General features: G+C 41.5%; 1 long non-coding RNA gene across 5 annotated transcripts in view; it reads left to right on the top strand.

The window, feature by feature from the left end:
* LOC108502790 overlaps positions 1 to 16,627 on the top strand; it is a 370,315-nt gene that overhangs the window by 175,727 nt on the left and 177,961 nt on the right. For 2 of the 5 annotated variants that reach the window (XR_001876621.1, XR_001876619.1), the window contains exons 6-8: positions 9,085 to 9,202; positions 10,328 to 10,530; positions 12,302 to 12,372. This is a non-coding gene — a long non-coding RNA (uncharacterized LOC108502790). The remainder of the gene's footprint in view (positions 1 to 9,084; positions 9,203 to 10,327; positions 10,531 to 12,301; positions 12,373 to 16,627) is intronic. The other 3 variants (XR_001876620.1, XR_001876622.1, XR_001876623.1) reach the window with 3 other exon arrangements.

Below are 16,627 nucleotides of genomic sequence, written 5' to 3'. Positions count from 1 at the left end.
TTTTTTTTAATGTCTCTATTTTTTCGTGCACAAAACAAGTAAACAAGAAGGAAGGAAGTAAACAGTAGCATTCACAAAAAACACCAGTGGTAACCTTGGAGACGGAAAACGAGGGGCGCAGAACTGTCAATTTATTTCCAAGCTGAAGTGCTGTAACAGTCTCTCTGTGCTTCCTGTACAATGCAGACTTCTGCATTTCAGGAACACCAGGAACAGTAAGTGTACATCTTACCCGTGCAGATGTGAATGTGCCCCTAGGAGAGGAGAGACACATGTCACCATGTGAGATCAGCTGGCTTTCTGTGCCCAGTGCCCCCAGCAGGTTGTGATGCAGGTTGTTGGTTTTCCTTTCCCTTTATGTGTGGATTTAACTTGAGCATGCAGACCAATACCTCACAGTCCAAGGCATGTTTTCAGTTTTAAATATAAAAGAGGCTGTGTTGCTGTAGGGAAGAGAGAGATATGGGCTATCCTGCTGCTTTCTGAAAACTGAGAACTAGTGCCAGTCATTTTTGCATGGCATAACAGATCTGTCTATATGTCTTTTAGTATCAAGAAGAGAACAATTATGCTTTCTTTTATGTTTATTTCATAATGAAATACTAATTGCTTTTAGCTGCTTCTTACAGTGCCTGGGATACTTGGAGCTGCAAGTAGTATTTCTGGTATTTCCATGGTAAAAAAGGAGGTTTGGACTCTATACTCCTCTACTAACTATAACCAGTTATGAGTTGTTAATGGCAGCAGTGTCATAGCTAATCTGTAATAAAATGAATTAAAGTTCTGGACATCTGCAAAAGAACAAATATTGTGCAGCACTACAATTTAAATGAAATGACATGGCTGTGATTCTGCTCTGGCTGTGGTATGGAAGCATGTCCTTGCTACTTCAGTCCCAGGTTTTTTTCTTGTACATTAGTATATTTACATTTGCTCCCACACTTTTGGCTTTGGATGTGGAACAGATCTTTGTAAGTTCAGTGCACAGACATGGTCAGCGGTGAAGAGAGAGATTTGATGGCCAGATTGGCAGAGAGGAAATTGCTTCTCAGTGTTGTCTGTGTGCCTACTGTGAGGGCTGTTGAGGGGATCTGGAAAGTGCAAAGAGCTGTGCCCACCCTGGCAGGAATTGTTCAGTCTCACCAGGGCCATGCTGTCCCTGAAGCTCCTGAGAGTTTCCCCTGTTATCCAGTCCGAGATTTGGTCCATGACTGAGAACATCACTCAGATGTCTCATACATCATAGCTGAATGCCAGAACCTCACCTGTGTACAACTGCATGGATTACTGTGCATTTGTTTGGCTTGAGAGAAGAATCTGAGCCAAAACCTTTCACCTTTTGAGAGGTGAACATATTTCCTCCTTTCCTAGTGCTGTGTAACAATCCCTGTTACAAGCTGGGCATTAGAGCTGGACCTCAAGGTGTTTCTGCTTTGAAGATGAACTCTCTTCTGGTAATCTGTAGTGTTTCACACCTCTCTGACTTGGCTTGCAGCCTGCAGAAAATGTAAGGTCTTACAAAGGGAAGAGGATCTCTTTTCATTTTTTTTTTCTCATTATTATTTTCCAGTTAATCCCTTTTTTCAGGAAGTCTAATGTCCTTTGTGACTGGAATCAGATTTTCTCTTTGTTCTCTTATGGCTTTCCATATATTATTAGCAAAAATTGCATGTGAAAAAAAACCCTCTTCATCTCCCACTTAAAAATGAAAAGAATATGAAAAACCCCCCCTGTTTTCCCAATTCTCTCTTTCTGTGATTATTATGCAAAAATTTCTAAATTTGACTTGTCCCTTTTACATCCCACTTCGCAATTCTTTTTAGAATTTTTCCTTTGTTGTTCAGCTCTTACTTTATATAAACTAAAAATTAAAGATTTCTTTTTGATTCATTTAATTCTAGTGCCACCTGGAATTGTATCAATTGTGCTGCTTCTCCATCCTCGTAGACAGCAGCATAAACTGCTTTGCAGATTTTTGGGCTACAATCCAATTTGCAAACACTTCAATGATTTTCTCTTTACATACATGTTTGAGGATTACAGGGAACACTGGAGTCAGCTTTTGAAAGGACTTTTTACCACACAGAGAAACACAACCTGGCAGTTTAATTTTAATTGATGGTCAAATGACCTAGAAAGTGAAACCACCCAAAAGCCTAATGGAGGCAATGTTTCTTTATCTAAATGCTAACACAGGAATGGAATTGAACTCACTGTAAAGAACTAGGCTTGTTTACAGTACAAAACTCTGCCTTAAAAACAAACAAACTTTCTTTTTTCTTGCTTTCTGGTGCGTGGTCTTGGATAGAGGATTTAGAAATATGTTCAACAGAGAAAATCACTGAAATGCCAAAAGGGCTCTGACACTCCATCTTCTCTTCTGCATCTGCTACACAGATCTTTGTTTCCTCTGTGCTTATGAATTTTTTTTTTTTGAGGGACATGGGCAAAATAACCTACCCAAAGAGAAAACCAAGATCCATTTCCAGTTGTGATTGAGCTAACTTAACTAGCCAACATCTCTCAGTTTTTGTTGGTGAAAACATACACCCAAGTGGCAGTGAAAAGCTTTTAACTGTAAAGCTGTAAATGCTGTTGAAAATGCGAGTGAAGGAGACTTTTATGCATATTTTAAACAACTACTGTAGAGACAGTAGTTGTAACTATGGACATGGGATATGATCAGCTTTTATACTTGTATATTGAAGAAAAACACACTCCTGAGTGATACCTGTGCTTTTAGTGCTCATGAGCAGAAACCTTTCTCCCTGGAGCCTTCCATTTTGCTGAGTGAAGTCAACAGCAATATTGTAGCTAATTAGAGAAGTGCAATATCAAATTTATACAGCATTTAACTGCGTGTTTAAGGCATATAAGACTTTTAAACCATAACATAAAGGTATAGTTAGAAACCATAAAATATCACAATTATTGATAAATGTGCAGAATAAATGATGAAGTCTCATGGCAGTGTTACAAATGCAGAGTTGGAGCACTAGGATTTTCTTCCCCTACGTGTAAGTACCTTATGTCTGTGTTCCACTAGTCGGTTGCTAAAAAACAACAACAAAAAGGATAAGAGACACATGTTAGAAGAACCAGCTAGTAAATATTCATCACATAAAAACATATAAAAATTCAGAGGTAGAACAAAATATGATCTATATGAACTGTAGAATGCACAAGTTTTATAGTGCTGTAAATTCTTTTCAGAGGTAATGGAAATGTTTAAGACATACATATATAATCACCAAATAACTGTTGATAGATAAAAGTTTGATCCCCAAACAAAGCTTCACAACATAAAAAGATGGGATTGTAAAATAAATGACATGGATCATAAAAGATGTGAAACTCTGAACCAATGATGAAGCTAAAAAAAACAGTGTAATGTTTGAATTTGCAGCATTCTGGAGAGGTAGGGTGAGAAATACAAGAGGAAGAACAGGATGTCCAAAGGGGACCATGAGATGGTGTAAAGGTGTAGATCATTATCACGTGCAGTTTAATGCTAAATGGTCTATATTGAAAGGGAATCCTTGAACAATAATAGCAAAGAATGAAAAAAACCACCAACGAAATAACCTGTCATTGAAGGAGGGATGTTTGGTCAGGGATAGGTTCAGTAAAAAATCCCTTGGAATTCTAAAAGAATTAATATGCTATTAAAGAGCTTATAAATCTTCAGGGAAATGCTGCTTTCAAACTGTCCCTTATTTCTGCTGTAGGGACATGCTGTGAACTGTGTTCATAAGCACAAGTACAATTTTCACTGGCAAGTCAAAAACATGCAACTCTGTCCAGCTTTCAAATGGGATTCAGACCCCTTATGAATCCATATTTTTTGAAGACCACGCTGGATAGTGCTTTTAGAGGAAAAACAGGCAATTATGAAAGCCTTCCGATTTCTGCAGTAAAGAGATATTCTAAACTTTTTGGATAAAATGGGCCTATCTGTTATAAGGCTATCAAATCGACCTGAGTGTATCTATTATTACAGACAAACTGCACAGAACTGGCAAATGAGCACGAGTTAGTTCCTGAGACACAGTTTGGAAGAGAGGTTTACTGAAGTAACTCGTCCAAACGTGTGTATTTCTGAATAGCACAAATGACAGGAAAAGAAGAAACATCTTTCAAGTGACGCTCTTCTCACAGTTATTTGGCACTCCAAACTGTAAAAGCATTTGGGTTAGTTTAAAATGCCTTTAGATACAAATTACCTTAGTAGCCTACTTATTCTGTCAATTTTCAGTTATGGATGCACCCCCTGTGTGGATTTGCAAAGAGGTATCAATGTATGATCATGGTTGTAACAACAATAATCTGAGTTCTTGTTGCGAGCGGCTTGGAAGTTGTTTTTGCTGGCTGAAGATTCCAAATTGGCTGTGGCAAAGCTCTGAGTCTTGGGCAGAACCAAACAGCTGTTTCCATGATTAGGTGCAAAATGGGCTGTGTGGCTACTCAATCTCCTGGCAGTATGAAATAGCTCCTGTGAGTATAAATGGTTTCTTTCAGCAACACGTAGACTCTAGTGGGGACTAAGAAGCTGGTTTATAAAACAGTACGAGGTCTGCTAATTTCACTTCATCATGCTGCTCCTGAAGAGTGTGAATCCTGTGGTGCTCTCTGGAAAGCCCAGGAAACACTTCCAACTGTGCATTTTTTTAATTGAGAAATTAAAATTTAGGAAAATCAAGGCAGACTCTCCAGTCTCACCTTGGTGAGCACTAGAAAATCTTCAAGTAATTAGGTCTGAACCTACTTTTGAGTTTTGTGTGGCTTTTTTTTTAAACAGAACTATATGAAAAGAAATAGTGTTATGCTGCTGAAGATCTATCTTCCTATTCATAGCTGGCTTTTCTAGATAGAGTAACAATAGAGCACATAAAAGCTCGCTATAATTTTATTAAAAACAAGTAATCAAGATACTTAAAATGCCAACACCACCTATTCCCCTCAAAGAAACTTGAAGCAGCCTTTATTTACCCTGATGAACTACACCCAAAAAAAAAAGTGATAGGAACTGAGGGAACAGCATAAAGCTGAGGCAGGGGAAGTTTATTTTGGATTTTAGGAAAAGGTTCTTCCCCCAGAGGGTGGTCAGGCACTGGAACAGGCTCCCCAGGGTCACAGCACAAAGGCTGACAGAGTTTAAGGAGCATTTGGACAATGCTCTCAGGCACAGGGTGTGACTCTTGGGGTGTCCTGTGCAGGGCCAGGAGTTGGACTCGATGATCCTGATGGGTCCCTTTCAACTCGGGATATTCTATGAGAAGTATATCTCTCCTCAACAAATTGCCATGAAATAGGCTTTACTGGTTTAACAACACTGTGACTTTATCTCTTTTTCATTAACTATTTTTTCTCCCCAAGTCTTTTGATATGTTTGTTATGATATGCAGTATGTCACTGCTACAGAAATCTTGGAGCTTGTAAGGAAGTTTAAACCCCAAGAGACTCTCTGATCAAATAAGGTCACACCAGCAGTTATGATGCTCATCAAATGCACTTTTTTCATCTTCATCCACATCTCAAGTGTTGTATCAGAAGCTGCTTCAAAAGAGCAGGAGGATGGAAGTTCTTTTGGAAACTTTTGTACTGCACTGTAGACTGCATGTCTACAGAACAGAAAAAAAATCTTTCTAAAGCAGCAACAGAACTAAAATCCACCAGTCTTTGCTATAACTTTTTTATTGTTGTCTCTAGTGAAAATTTTCAAGAGATGATTTCACTGTCCTCTTTTAACATCTTCTTTCTGCTGAAGTAGCTGATATACAAGAAAGAAATTTAGCTGTTGGACAACTGTAATTCTTAAGTCAGCATGTTCTGTTTGGTTTCACTAAGTGAGAAGAACCTTAAATATGCTCTCCCTTCTGTGCCCTTTTTGATCACAGTATTAGGATGGGCCTGAAATCCAGCCAGCTTTTCTCTCTTTTGAGCTTCAAATCAAGATGAAAACCCACTGTGGAAGCTCATCTTGTAGGCAGTGCTTTCAAAAATCTTTGCTTTCAAAAATGGAGAATGATATTATTGGTGTATCACTCTTTAGGCAACTGTTCTGGCTGCTGTTGTAGATGCCATACAGGTTTGGAACAAAAATTAGGTTTCAGCCCCGTAGGCTATAAAATATCTCTGCAAATTGCAAAACAGTAGCTTGAAACAGAATGAAGTGCAGCATGTCCAATGGACTAAGCAAAATTCAAGCCAAAACTGCTGCCAGGTAATCACTGTAATTTATAAATATGTGTTCTACACATAGAGGCACCTACTGGCTGTGTTGAACAGATACTGCACAGAGCACGCAGTGGCACAGAGGTACAAGGGGTTGGAAGACTCAAAGAAAACTGAAACTATTTTATGTCAACTAAGCAGCATTGTTTTCCTTCTTCACAAGTGCCATGCTAGATGCAATACCTTTATTTCTATGTTCAGACATTGGAGTTGTAACTTACAGGGACCCCAGTGAACCATCCCATGTGCTCTCACTACATTGAGGAATGGCAAAGCTTCTGTAGGAGTCTTGAGTCCAGAAATGTTTGACCATTGCCATCAGCATCCCAGCACACTTTGCTTCCTCCAGGGCAGAAAATGGTGCTACTTGCTCCCTTCAGAGGAGTCATAAAGAATAAAGGAAGCGCCTTCATGGGACTTCTTGAATTGCTGAACATATTGCCAGGGAGTAGCTTGTCTCTAAACCAGTGGGAGATATCCAGCACAAACAGATGGCCAATCTTCATTCAGATCTGTGCTGTGTAGCACACAACAGTTTTCTCTCTTCTCTTTTTACCACATTCTCATTTCAGTCAGATTAGGGACGAGGCTGTGCATAGCAGCCTGTGACTGCCTGGGCACTGCCTGGCCATCTTCTGCCAGAACTACCTGGCCTGTTGCTTTAGATACAGAGATTAATTCTTCCCCTCCTTTGCTAGACCACACAAAAGGATCTCCTGACAATGTTTTTGTGCTGGGATTCAGCTTGTGGGGGCTCTTCCGAGGAATAAAGGATGGAGAATGGACTAGTAACCTCTAGCAATTTCCAGCTTTATCCCTGAGGACAGAATTAGCCTTCTTGATTGCCTTGTAAGAGGATATGTGTGTTTGATGAGGTGCTTTGCAGGGTTTAGCCCCAGATACACGTTCATGAGCCAGTGTGAATGCAGCAGTTCATTGTGAATGCAAACCTGTGTGTACTGCTGAGGTTTACACACACACACGCCTCCCCCCCCTTCACTAAAGAGCACTGAAAACATCTGATCTTTACTTCTTCCCTTCCCATCCTTCCCTTTCTGGGACCAGCACAGTGGCATAAGTAGAGTCAGGTTCCAGAATTTTCCTGTGTCGTGCAGGATTGATGTACCAGAGTGGACAAAGTCTGTGTGTGTGCAGTTGGGAACTCACAGCAGACGGTTCACACTACAGGTGGCAGAGTTCTCATGGGAAAAGGATAGCACAGCTGAAGTTCTGCCAGGATGTTCTCTCAGATGCAGCCTCAGTGCCTCACCATGATACCCTACCAGCTCCTTCTACCCAGTATCTTTTTTTTCAAAACAGTTTTCAAAATTTTCCATTCCAAGAAAAAACACCCTAAAAAACTTCTTGCGAACAAGTTTGCCGAATTTACCAAAGGAGGAGGATGATTTCAGCTGGTTATAGTCCTGTATTTGTTCTAAATAAATCAGATATTGACTACAGAAACATCTTTAGTTTCTCTTGTTTAGAGCCCAGGCTGATAGTTAACCTCTCAAAAACTTTCAAATAAAACTCAGCTGAAGAAATGTTTGCTTTCCCCAGACTCTGAAAATGTCCAGGGTTTTTTATTTAGTGGTTTTGTGGTGGTGTTTTTTGGCATACTGTATTGCATACCTCCCTGTGGTCTTTAAATTACCTGGTCATCAAGAAGGCATTTACATTCCTGTTAAAATAAGTGCACTCAGAGGTGCCAACAGAAAATTATGCGTAAGGATATAGTTTATGTACACAGGTTGCAATCTAATAAAAATCCAGTCACTTCATGTTCCTAGGTCTGTGAATATTTATCATCATAAGCAAGTAGCAGAGAGAGGCTGGGCTGAGGAAATAAGGGATAGTAGAGGAAATCATTGTAACCAATAGAAGACAAACCTCCTTAGTGAAAACAGGTTCTTGCAAAATCCCAGGTAAAAGCTGCTGACAGTTTCCTTTGTCTCTCTAAGTGGCCCTGACCTAAACCAGTCCCATAAATTAAGGTGCCTAAGAACAATATGTAACAGAACAGACATTCTGCCAGCTCCTCACTGGTGCCCGGTAAGGATCCCATCATTTTGTATAAAAGCAGCTGGGGGAGATAATTGTGTGGCTAAGGGAGCATCAGCAGGTTGCAAGAAATCATTAGTCACCTCTGCAATACACCTGGTAAATTATTAGTACATTTAAACAGAGCTGTTCCTCTCAGTACTGCAGTGTAGGATACAGACAGCTTCAAGGCTCTGAACATAATCAGCAGACGTGTGTCAGCAATTAGGAAGCAAGCTGTTTTCTAGTACAAAATCAAGGCAGAAGAGCTGCAATTGTGGCTGGAAGTAGGCTGTGCTTCCATGATTTTACCAGGCACCTGCAGCCTGACACACCAAGCTGATCTGACGTTCAGCACAAGGATCCAGTTCTTTCCAGTCACCCACCATGTGCTGTAGGAAGTCTGAATGGGTTTCAAGTTGTCAAGTCGACTGTAGAACAGCAAATGACGCCAGGTCAACCATAATGATACAATGGCAAGGTTGGATGAGGCACTGGGAGAAACTCTATGGTACAAAGCTAACTCTTCAGGTACAAAGCTAACTCTTATCAGGGAAAAAAAAAAAAAAGGCTGGCAGGTTACCACATTTGAACCGCAGTGTGAATTTATATTGGATCAGTATTTTGACTTATGCAGTGCCTACCATGTTTTCCACCTGATATAAGAGCTCTAAACCTAGTTCATTTATAGTTTTCAGGCATTGCTTTGGTAAAGTAGATTGAAAAAGTGCTGTTATGTAAAGTGGAAAGTCTTCTGAATTAGTCTTGACTGTTGTGAACTAGATAAACCTTTATCATCACTCTTTTCAGCTCCACAGTGAGATGAGTCCCTACAGAGACAGAGGCAACACTTTGGTCACCTTTGATCACACTGAGCAGTGCTTGACCCTATATGGATTTACCTAGAAGTTGGAATCTACCCAACAGGGTAAGGCAGTGATTTCTTGTTGACTTGATTCAGAGTGAACAAATCTGCTGATTAGCTTCAGTCAGGCAGGTAATGGGATATCTTCACTGTTCTGCTGTTGTTCAGGCTGTGTCTCTGTGCTGGTTTTGACTGGTGTAGAGTTAATTTTCTTCAGTGACTGGTATGGCCCATGTTTTGGATTTGTGCTGAACACAGCTGATAATTCAGGGATGTTTTCCTTGTTGCTGAGCAGAGCCCACACAGAGCCAAGGCTTTTCTGCCCCTTACTCGACCCCACCAGCGAGGAGGCTGGGGTGGCACAAGGAGCTGGGAGGGGACAGAGCCAGGGCAGCTGACCCCAAGTGACCCAAAAGGGGTATCCCAGACCATATTGGGTCATGCATAGCACACAAAGCCGGGGGAAGAAGGAAGAGGGGAACATTCACAAGGCTGGTGTTTGTCTTCGCAAGTCACCCTTCTGTGTGATGGAGCCCTGCTGTCCTGGGGATGGCTGGGCACCTGCCTGCACATGGGAAGTGAGGAGTGAATTCCTTGTTTTGCTTTCCTTGCACTGCTTTTGCTTTACCTACTAAACTGTCTTTATCTCAACCAGTGAGTTTCCTCACTGTTACTCTTCTGATTCTCTTCCCCCATCCCACCAGGGGGAAATGAGTGAGTGGCTGTGTTGGGCTAAGCTGCTGGCTGGGGTGAAACCAGGACAGTCTCTGAAGGGCAGCCTCAGTGTATCTCACTGGTGTGTTTCATGCTGGGGAAAAAATAAAAATTTAAAAAAAAAAAGAAAAGAAGAAAAAAAAGAGATGGTTTTGCATCTGCAAAAAATACTTTTTTCTTAGTTGAGAATTACCAAGCCCTGACTGAAGCTCCACATCAGAGTTTTGATCTTGTACTGCAATTGCTTAAAGAAGAAGAAGGGGATATGAAACGAGTAATGAGAAGGAACCAGTGTGGATGATGGTAGCTGTGGTCTCCTCCTCATGCCCTGCACATTGTGTGGTAGGAAAGGAGAATTCACCAAGAGGACACACTGAGAGCAGCAGCACTCACCAACAGTCAGGGAAAGCCTGTTGCTGTTTTCATAGATTCATGCTCTCATACACTTGGATAGCCAATAATGTGTCATCCTAGGTATGTGTTTATGTTGTCAGACAAGGAATATCCAGGAATAGCTCTCCATTTTCAGAGCAATTTTCAAGGCTTGATACATCCTGTGGAATCTGTCTGTCCCATCACTCAGACTGTGGACAAGGAAGTGTCGTTGCAGAAGACAAGTTCTCGTCTGTCTCAGTCCATCTGGTGAAGCATCAAGTGTGTGGGAGCACTTGGTCCAGGTAGAGTATGAGGGACAGAGGGACAATGTGCTGCAGAAGGTTAGAAAATCTGGGTATTGTGTGCTCTGTTCATTTGACTGACTGATGAAAACAAATTTTTACCAGTGCACACGTCCTATTTCGTGAGACCTCTTCCTGTTTTCCCTGCTGGGTGGTCTAACTTCCAGAGTGCCTGTGGCAGCCACTGCTTGCACAGCTCAGTGACAGCTCTCAGTAACTCCAGCAGCTGGCAGTGCTCTCTAGAAATCCAGAGTCATTTTTACTGCTTTAGAGCACTTTGCCGAAGCCAGTAAGTACCAGCTCAAACAGGCCTTGAAACTTGGTGGGGGCAGGAATTGGGATTTCAAAACTAAGAGGTTCCCTCAGTACTGAGATGTTTTCTATGTAGGAGTGGTCTGCTTCTTTCTTATTAAATACAAATGCTAGGAATGTAGTATTCAAGTCATACATTTTTTTTGACTGCTTTAATGAGCATGTTATCAGCATTTCTACTTTATTGTATATAGCAGAACAGAAATATTGGCAGTACTGTGCATTTACCACTTGGAATGCAAGTATGACATGAAAGAGGTTTTAAATAGTATTAAATATTTTCTTGTAGAATTTGTAGAAATTGAACTTAGTTATTGGAATAATGTTCTAAACATTCAACTTCCACTCTAATTATCCAGTCTTTCCTCTGCTCTCGTGCCGCTATGGTGTCACAGCCAAAGAAATAATTTAATGAAATGAAGTGCGTGTTGAAATATATATACACACACATACACTTCAGGTTGGCAAATGAAAATAAAAAGACAGTGTAAAAAGCACTTCAACAAATATTATTTAATGTTCAATTTAGCAATTCAGTGGTCATATGTATGTTGGATATGCTGCCACAGTAAATACTGGTCGATTTTAGTCCCTCAATCCTGTGGTCTCTTAGGCCAAATTTGGCACCCCGTGTGTTTGTGTCCGTGCTGTGGGTTCTAACCTGGTGCAGTGCCTGCTGCTGGGAGTGCAGCAGCTGGGGCAGGGAGGTGGCTCTTGGATGACACCAGATTTTCTCTCAGCTGTATGATGGAGTTACAGGGTAGTATTCAAGGCACAGGTTGGCTGTCAATGGTGGTGTCATGCTGTGGGGAATTGCTCAGGGCTGAACCTTTCCTGCAAGCCAAGTCGTGTGTTATAAAGGAACTTGCACATTTATTTTTACTTTATCAGCCTTGCAGTACCTGAAGGGGCCTACGAGATTTTTTTTGCAGGGCCTTTTAGTGATAGGCAAGGGGTAATGAATTTAAACCAATAGAGGGCAGGTTTAGATTAGATATTAGGAATAAATTCTTCCCTGTGAGGGTGGTGGGGCCATGGTACAGGTTGCCTGGAGAAGCTGTGGAAGTTTTCAGGGCCAGGTTGGATGGGGCTTGGAGCAACCTGGGATAGTGGAAGGTGTCCCTGCCCACGGCAGAGGGGTTGGAACTGGATGGTCTTAAGGTCCCTTCCAACTCAAACCATTCTAGGATTCTGTGATTTTGGGACCTTCAGTAAAAATAACTTGCCCAGTTTTCCTGAAATACCCTGCTCTGTGCAGCCTGCACGGCTCTGAAACAGCCATCTGGTTTCTTTTGCTGCCTCTGCTGCTACATCCTGAGTACAACAGCAATTTGCAGTTACTCTCTTTTTTCCTTCTCCCATGTCCTTCACCTCCAAAGCACAGGCCCTCGCTACAGAAGCATCCATGTGGGTCTCCAGGATGGAAAAACTGAGTGAACGTTTTTTTCTTCCTTTACAGAGCAAGGAGGTTCTTTACAGAAGAATCAGCCTGATGAGCACTGGTTTTCATGTGCTTGCTTTGTTTGCATGGTAGGAAGGCTTTTTCTGTGAATGGGAGGAATGTTTAGCATCTGATTTTCTGAACTGAAAAGATTTCCTGTCTGTATAATTAGCCTTATTTATGCAATTAGAGCTTATCCACTAATTGCTTGGTTTTTTTTTTTTTTTAGTTTGCTTTCCTCTGTGTAGAATATTCATCAGACAGCTCATGTGGAGAAGTCAACAAGATTGTTGTCCTTGTTCTGGTTTTTGTGTCTCTACAAGGAATGCAATTGTCACTGAAGCAATGAATTGTTGAATACAATCTAAACACCACTTAATGTCAGCTTTTTTTTCCCTGAGTGACATGATGATGAATTCCAGAGGAAAAAAGTGCCTTAGAGAAATTTCATCAAATAAATAATCTAATTGTGCCTAGAAATTCTATAATGACCTCAAGACTTAGGAGCTGCCAAATATACTGCTTAGAATTAGCCACTCTTCTTGAGATATCAAAATAATATACAATGAACACTGCAAAATCTGCTTACTCTAGAACTTAACGTATCTCTTAAAACCTAATTCATTGTGTGCAAATGACATTTGCTTTTATAACTGTAGCATGTATTCATGCTCTGGATTGTTCTTGTCTGTCTCTCTAGCACACTAGGGACTGTGGTGCATCCTGTATGTCTTAGAACTTAATCATTCAGTTACTCAGTAAAAATAAAATGGTGTGAACATGCTCATGAGTGAGAGCAATCAAACTCAATCACAGAAAAAGACAGTCCAAACTTGAATGTCATCCAGATAATTTACCAGGCTCAGAATACAAAACATTTAACGCGGAACTGTCATGTTTATAGAAATTTTAAGGATTGTATAGATTATATAAGAATAGCAATGGAATTATGATTGATAGAAATAGCAGAGTTAGAGTAATTTCTTCTTAATCCATAAGCAATCCAGTCAAACAGAAATATTCACAAGGTAAGCACAGTGGAATTTGTTAAGCTGGTGGTTGTGCTGCTTTCTTCTCTCAGAGAAACCAGCTCTGCAAGGCTTCACCCTGTGCCGGCCTTTGTCCCTTGTAGTGCTTTGTTATACACCCTACAAGACCTGCTTTGGAGAGGACTGAACAATTTTGGGGAAAGCAGGCAGACTGAAAAGGTTGCTGAAAGCCCAGTGCAGCAGTGTGGTGTCTGCATGTTTGATTCTCTGCTGTTCTGCACATGGACTTGTGCTCATTTGCCAAACCGGACCTGCCAGGGCAGCAGAAGGGAACACTTCATCTCCCTGCTAGCAGGAAATGGCACATTCCTTTCAACTTTCAGGCTGCATCCTGACTCTTTGCTCAGGCAGGCTGTGTATTCAAAGGGTTTTAGGAGGCCAAATTCAGTGTAGTTGATTCCATAAACAAATCACTTCTCAGTTCCTCCTCTCTGTAAAATAGAAATTACAGAGGAGTGTTAAGAGCTTGGGGTGAAAAAGCTCTGCTCAGTGACGTTATTTGTGATGTGGTAATACATCAGGGAAGGCAGGATTAATGGTCAGGTAATTCAAAGACTGGCAGGATGTTCCTAACTGAGAGTGATAGAAGTAGTTCAGACACCGTGACTAAAAATCAGCCATTGATACAACTGTTATTGCTGTTGCTATAGAATGCATAAATTGTATTCCTTCTGTCTTGTAGTTTGATTTGCATAGCTATAAACTCCCTCCCTTAATCTTCAAATAAAAACACACCTACTTCCTACATATGCCCCTCTTTTTGCCTGAGGCAATGTAGGAGTTGATCCATTAATATCTTGGCTTGTTTTCTACTTAGGTGGATATTGTCACTACCATCCATTACCAGTTTTTAAACACCTCTAGATTTGGGTTTTCCACTATTTTTGTAGCCTCGTGTGACAAAAAGTATTTCTTTATATTCAGTGTTTTCATTTGGAAAAGCCCAGGTTGTAATGCTATCCCAGTTGTCATTATTTTTTGCTAATTCTTTAGAGAGATTCTTCAGCTTTGGTAAATTCATCCAGCAGAATATGGATGGCAACAGAGAAATATTTGACAAAAATTCTGGTATTTCAGGAAGTCTCATAAAAACTGTCAGAACTTTCATTAACTCATAACTCCCTCTGGATTGTGTCTCTATCTCTTTTAGGGCCCCTGAGATCAGCCTTTTTATTTCACTAGGCTGAAACTTTTACAGCAGACAGTTCCCAAATGGCATATCTAGCTGCAGCCTTGTATTTTTCTTTGTTAATGCCAGTAGTGTTAACAGCATTGGATTGAATTAAGCTTTACTAAGGCTGTAGCAGTTAGGATCTTCAAATGGTTTTCTCTAGGGCACTTCTTCCTCATAAAAGAATAATTTGAAAAATTAAAAAAAAAAAAGCCTAATGCTGAAGAACTCACAGGAAGGGCTTCATTGCTGTCACTGAATGAATCATCCACATCAGGCTTTTTTCTCCAAACTCTTTGAAAGCAAGAGTGCCTTGAACAGGTGCTCCAGGTTTGGAGAAACTTAAGAGAGGGATTTCAAGCCCTGCATTCAGAGCTCAGATTCAAGTGACATTATGAATAGCTTAAATTAATTACCCTGTCCAGTGAGACTGGATTGTCATATAAAATATTCTAAATCAAACAAAACAGTATTTCAGTGAGAAGCCATTGTCTTTACCACTCTGTCACTCTTGCAAGGTGTGAGTAGTGCTGTGGAGAGTGTATTGCAAGACTTTTTTTCCCCACGATAAAGCAGCCTTGGAAGGGATTACAGCAGCCAGGCTCCTGAACAGCCAACATGCAACTAGAGATGTGTTGTTTCAGGTACCTGGTACAAGAATATATTGAGGAAAATGTATTGGGAGGTTCCGTAGTTTCGTCCTCTTGGATAACTTACCGTCAGTGTAAGTTGAGTTGCATGTGAATTAAACCTCTGTCCAGCTGCAATTTGTGCAGACTTTTACCACAGCTCCTGTGTGTGGCACACCCCCAGCAGCTTCAGGGCTGCAATCAGGTGCCCCTCTGTTTCGGGTTCCAGCTGCTGCAGTCAGTCAAATAGGTGAAATCCTAGTAGGACCTTTCCTTCCTCTCCTTTCCGGGGTGGCATGTGCTCTCTTTACACTTTTTTGTTGCTTTTAGCCAAAACTGGAGAATTTTTTTTTAATTTCTGGCAGTCATGCACTGAAGTGCTTCCTCTCCCCTCTGCCCGTGGAAAATTCCCGTGCTTGTTACACGTTGTCATGGTCTGAGACCCCCAGAAATCCAATTTCTGAGTCTAAGCCCCCCTCCCACAACTCACCCCAGTGTGAGAGGGGTTTTCCAGACACAGCACAAGACACAATATGGGGGAAAGGGAATTATATTACAATTATTACACGAATAAATATTATAATACATTATATACACAATCCTAACTATCTCTCCTATGATAAAGCAATATTTACATTGGATCAAATCTCCTCTCCCTTTAATAAAAGTCCAGAAGGGAAGAAGGAAAGATTCTTTCCCCTTATGGGCAGCAGTGTCTCTCTCTTCAATGCAGCAGTCGTAGCTGGAGTTGTTGTAGTTGGATCTCTTTCCATTACACACAAGGGGGTCTCCTCTCACCCCTCTTGGCCCTTCGACTCCAAGCGAAGGTCTCTCTCTCCCGTGGACTGCGAAGCCGGGACAAAAGCTCACCTCACCACGTCATATCACGAAGTGCAGGGGTCTTTGTGACAGTCTCTTCCTCAGGGGATTTACCCCCTGAGTCAGAATGTTTAGGGCAGCTTTCAGTTCAGTCTTTGCCCTAAGCATTCTATCAGAGCTCCTCTGCTCTGTCTCAGCTGCCAGCTTGGCAGGAGCAGCAGGGGCGGGACAAGGTCACCTCCTCTGCATTCCATCCGGCCCTCCCGGTCCAGCTTCCAGGACTTCTACGAGTTTCTCAGGTCCTCTCTGCAGTGCATGTTGCATTTTAGGACTTCCACCAAGTAGGAGTCCACCCCCTCCTCCTAGGAGGGGTCTCAAAGGGGTTTTGGGGAGAGTTGATTCAGTTCTTACCCCAAAACTGTCTCTGTTGAGCTTTCTCTCTCCTTCTCTCTCTCTCTCTCCCTCTCTCTCCATCAGACATCTCTGTGTCTCTCTGCTTAGCTGCATGCTGACTTTGCTGCTTGTTTCTTATCTTCTTGGCTTTCTGCCACAGTTCTCCGTTCACTGCTGCTCCACCACTGCTTTCAGTGTCTCTGGCTGTCCACTCACAGCAAGGAAACTTCCCCCAGCTCTTAGCTACAAATCCTTGGCCCAGTCTAACACTGTTCCAAGTTCC

This window comes from Lepidothrix coronata, unplaced genomic scaffold, assembly GCF_001604755.1.
Source record: "Lepidothrix coronata isolate B3197 unplaced genomic scaffold, Lepidothrix_coronata-1.0 Scaffold124, whole genome shotgun sequence".
In the NCBI taxonomy this organism is placed as follows: domain Eukaryota; kingdom Metazoa; phylum Chordata; class Aves; order Passeriformes; family Pipridae; genus Lepidothrix; species Lepidothrix coronata.
Note: the sequence above shows the minus strand (reverse complement) of the source record. Positions and strands in the feature narration are given on the sequence as shown.